Source organism: Helianthus annuus, chromosome 16, assembly GCF_002127325.2.
Source record: "Helianthus annuus cultivar XRQ/B chromosome 16, HanXRQr2.0-SUNRISE, whole genome shotgun sequence".
Classification (NCBI taxonomy): Eukaryota; Viridiplantae; Streptophyta; class Magnoliopsida; order Asterales; family Asteraceae; genus Helianthus; species Helianthus annuus.
Genome location: NC_035448.2, coordinates 160,635,656 through 160,640,627, shown reverse-complemented (window position 1 = coordinate 160,640,627; position 4,972 = coordinate 160,635,656). Strand labels below are relative to the sequence as shown.

Sequence of the window (4,972 nt, the reverse complement as noted above, 5' to 3'; positions counted from 1 at the left end):
TTTGAGCATAATAATGATTAAAACTTGTATATAATTTATTTGGTTACCCGTTACGCTTTTACGCGTTCGGATCGGTCTACGTGACTAGTTTACGTAAAATAGCCGAAACGGGCTTAACCTTATCATTTAATACTCATTTTCCAGAATGTGTTTAGTTTACCCATATTATACAAGTATCCAAGCTTGTCGGGTCTAAATCACATTCTATCCCGGTCTCCGCTTAATCTAGCGTTTAGAACCGTAAGGTTTCCTTCTAGCTAGCCGGTCTAAGTCCTTGACTTAATTAAAGGCCCGTTAGCATCCTAATAGGCTAATTAAACCTTCTATACATATTAAATAGCTTCTGGTAAAAAGTGCCTTTCAAGAACCTTAGGAATTTTACTGCTATCACTAGGTAAATACTTTTAACTTATTTTCCCTACACGGGCTTGGGATACGGTATATTAATACCGCTTGGTCGGGTATGGGATTATTTAGTCGGATTGTGATTTAATAAATCTGCATAACATGTTTTAATCCGTATTGTTTGATAACATAAACATTTGGGGGTTAACGACCGTGTCCTGGATATCCTTGGCTCATTTAAATTGTTAATGGCCACGATCTATGCATGGGGTGCAGGCATGCACCCGACAGATGCAAATGCTAAATATTAAATTACCCACAAGTTGGGGATAACTGCTTTGTGGGTTCTATAAGTGGTGAGTTGTAACACCCTTAATATTATTTAACGATTTTCGTATAATTTAAGATAATAAACATGTGATTAAGAGCACATATACATTACAAAGTACGGGTTTATTAAAAATTTTATAATTTAAAGTTTAGAACAACATAATGTAGTTAGTTTGTCGTTTAAAAATTCGACGAAACAACGTGCGGAAGCTTCTTCTTCATGTGTTCGGTTCTTTCTCGTCGCTTGATCTTCGTCCGGGTACTTTCGATATTCACCTGTGATCAAAACCAACCTAAAAGTTAGTTTTGATAACTTAAATATAAGTTTAAACAAGTTCTACGCATCAAACAATTAACCAAAATAATTTTTTTTCCAGCCTTTATGTCTCTCGCGTGTCGCGAGAGACTCAACTAGATGTGTCGCGTGCCGCGACGCCTGTCGCGTGTCGCGCCCGGACCTTGTTTCCCCTTCGCGTGTCGCGGGGGAGACCAGTTTCCAACAGGTTTATATCTGAACCTGCATTTTCTGCCCAGCTCCAATTTTAACAAATTTCAAACTTTAAATTGGCATAACTTTCATTCTACAAGTCCGTTTTTCGCGATTCTTTTTCCTACGCGTTCGTAATTTAATTCTCCATCTTACGGAGTGAAAACCCGACATCTAAATTCACAAAATTTTAACTTTCAAGCTCTCGGCTTGAAATTCAATTATGACACTTTTTGACCCGTTCGTGATTTATCAAACAAACTTGTTTATTACCTTTTCAAAATATCATGCATATGACGTTATATCAATTTACTAATATGCAAGGTTCAAATTACGGGTTTCTTATGAATTCTTAACCCGTTTTACCTATCTACTCATTTTGACCCGTTAAGGGAAGTTAAACACTTTTAACTATAAATCTATATATAAGCGTACCTGGCTCGAGTCAACGTATAGACCCGTTTATACCTTGCTATTATTACTTCAATATTCTATGACGACGCAATTATCCAAATTGCTATTCGTTCCTGTAAACATATGACTTAACAACCAACATTAGTCGATATGGTCATATGATGTTATCACCATCATTTGACCCATTTGGTCTATACGACCAAACAACTATATTTATTACAAATCATGGTTTCTAATTAATCAATCACGCATCCGACCCATTACGGATTTTACCATAAAAATTTCCCTTTTTTTTTCTTACATATTTGACCCAGTTCGGCTTATGCCGTGGGTATCCTTTTAGATTAAATTAGTCATCACGTGACCAAATTACCATTTTACCCCTTTTCCATTATTAGTTAAGCTATGTGGTAACTTTAAGAAAACTCATAAATTCTTAGTCGATTTATGACTAAATTACCATTTTAGCTCTTTCACCATTAATCATGATTTTAAACGTTTTTATTCGTTCCGACCCATTTTGTTTCGTGTCGGAACCCATAATTCGAACATGATCTATTGTTGTATTTATCACCTATAGAATAAATACGTATGCTAATAAAAAAAATAGGTGTAAGCTTTACTTACCTTTCATCCAAGCAAGTCTTACTCGTGTCTTTATCCCGTTTGATCATCTCCTCCAAGCTTCACCTAGCTCGTCAAGAGTCAAACTATCATATTACCCATAAAATGGTTAGTTTAGTCATTTCATATTATGGCTACCATTTCCTATGGGGTTTCTTGCATATAATTTACTTAACTAAATCATAGGCCACTTTTACTTTCTTAATAGTCAAACTACCCATATGTATTATATGCTTTAATCGTTCTTTTTTCTCATTTTCACAACTTCGTTGACAAGCTTAATTGTAGGTATTTTAAGTACTTGCAATAAGCAAAATAACATGCTTAATATTCATGAAACCATTGTTTTATAAACAAGGCAAAGTATGAACAAAATACAACTTTCCTTGGATTAAGTTTATCAATAAAATGTGCAACAACTTTACAATGTAGCTGTTGAATCGACTCTTTTGACCACTTTACGTTCTTATTTAGCCCTCCGTGATCAAAGATGAAATGAAGAGTACTAAAATATCTTTCCATCCCAAAAAGAATCAGCTCAATCCGAGCTTTCTAGAATTAATTATGATTTTTGCAAAATCAGCTCAGAAGTTAAAATGCTTCCAATCAGCTTGATGTCAAAACAGTTCAGCCGACTTCGGACACTGTTTTGACCCGTTTAACATCAGAATTTAACAAACATGTTCAAACATAAAACGTAGTATGTTTCAATAGCTTTCTAAGCATATAAGGCTCAACTTCACAGGTCGTTCCAGTGATTTTATATGATTTTTTAAAAACTGTAGCCCAATAATTTTTAATCCCAATCAGCTTTGTTATATTTTCTTGTTCAAGCATTTCATCAAGCACCTAATGTGCAACACGAAACATCAAATTTCTCCAGCCCATTTAAGTGTTCTAAATCCTTAAATTCTAGCATAATTAACAAGTACTAACATCAAACTTCAAATCTAATCATGTATTCACTCAATCTTATAAATTGTTCAAGTATTTTGTTCCAACTATCAAATATGATGATTCTAAGCACATGCATATCATCATTTTTACTATTTAGTTAAAAACCCACTTAGCTCATATATGGGTAATCATCAAATTCCTAGTTTTCTATACTAAATCATCAAACTTTCAACTAGGGTTTGTTCCTAGGCATGGATTCAACCCTATATCACTCATACATATGACATTCATCACAGAATTTCGATTTATGAGTGTTCATGACAAATCATAATCATCACCAAATATCAAAATTAGACATACCTTGTGATCCCCATGACTTGGTGATCACGAATTTAATAAAAGCCCCAATTTTTAGCTTGATTTCCCCTTTGATTTGAGCATTTCTTTGTAATTTAGGGTTCAAGAGAAGAACCTTTCCTTGTCTGGTGAAAATGTCGACCAGAAACACACTTATGTGTGTGTGTGTTTTTTTTTTGTGTCTAAGTTATTTTAAATAACTCACTTTCGAATTTGCCACTTTTAGTCCCTCTATTTTTTTTGTTAGTTAATTATGAAGTAGGTCACAACCTACTTAATTCCAACATTATCTCTTTTACTAACTAGGTTAAAAATTCCTAGTTAACTTAGTGGGTTCGGGGAAATTATAACCCGTTTTATTTTAAGTCCCGTTAACCATGGCTTCTTACAAACTTTGTTTTCTCTAAGCGTTTATTCTTCTTTTTAATTATTATTTAGGATTATTTATTTAAATCCTAACATTCACCGGGTTAAATTTTACCACTAACGGTATTTCACCCGTTCATTAATATTAACGTGGCTTGGCTATCAAACTCGTTTTCGGGGTGTTACATGAGTCAGTTAATCATGTCCGGCTTACAAACCGGCCCCACATGTATGACAAGCATGTAAAACTGTATACAAGATTTTATTAAAAATTGTCCCAAGTTATAAATGATTTGTGCCATGTGCACCTAAATCAATTTTCTGAAATGTTTTCAAAACGAGTCAGTTAAATTGTATTTACCAGTGTAAACTGACGTATTTTCCTAAAGATTGATTAACAGGTACTTCTCGAAATAGGCTGGAGCTATAGGGTGTCATAGAGGATCTTGCAAATCCATAAGATACCTGAAGTCTGTAGTTTTTGTTTCTTTGTACATTTTGATCCGCCTGTGGATCTTATTACATTCCCGTCGGTAACATTCGTACACTTGACATTCAGACAGTATGGTTTGTAATAGTTAATTACCCAGCCTTCCGCTGTGCTATATTATTGTGTGTGTTGACAATGATGATATCAACTACGTCACAATACTCCCCGCCGGGCCCACCGGTAATATGTGGAAATATCGGGGTGTGACAGCTAATGTTTGGCGTTCGATGATGCTAGCTCAGTTTGCGGTTCATTGCGGTTTATACCTGCAGGAGGAGATCTATACTGACGTTTATACGCAGGGCCTAGTGGTGGTTGATAGACCCACTCTTTTAGGGTTTTCGTAGGTGGTTGCGGCGGCAGATACTTGGGAGCACGAGATGTCGAAGGGGAGGATTTCACATGTTGCTGGCCCATTGTACAGGTACGTACGTTTATTACAGTAATTATTGTGATTATTATTATTATTTATTAATTTATGTTTCTCTATTTCGCTAACACTATCTGCAGGTATCTACGTAGGATGCTCTCTACTTCTATTCTGGCTCGCGGCCATAGCCATGAGTGGTGTACAAGCACCGACCTCGTTTTCTTTTATTGTTTGTTGTACAGGAGGCCGTGCGCACTAGCACACGGTCTAGCCCAGTACTTCGCCCCCGCCC

The 4,972-nt window shown here is 35.6% G+C and overlaps 1 long non-coding RNA gene across 2 annotated transcripts; it reads right to left on the bottom strand.

Annotated features, from left to right (window-relative positions):
- Nucleotides 1–723: 723 nt before the first annotated feature.
- Nucleotides 724–3,620, bottom strand: LOC110917689. 2 transcript variants are annotated; one of them, XR_002580780.2, is made up of 3 exons: nucleotides 3,458–3,620; nucleotides 1,598–2,286; nucleotides 724–951 (listed from the first exon to the last, which is right to left on the bottom strand). It is a non-coding gene; the product is annotated as an uncharacterized LOC110917689 (long non-coding RNA). The 2 variants fall into 2 exon arrangements; XR_004884467.1 differs by having other exon boundaries at nucleotides 724–2,286.
- Nucleotides 3,621–4,972: the final 1,352 nt, after the last annotated feature.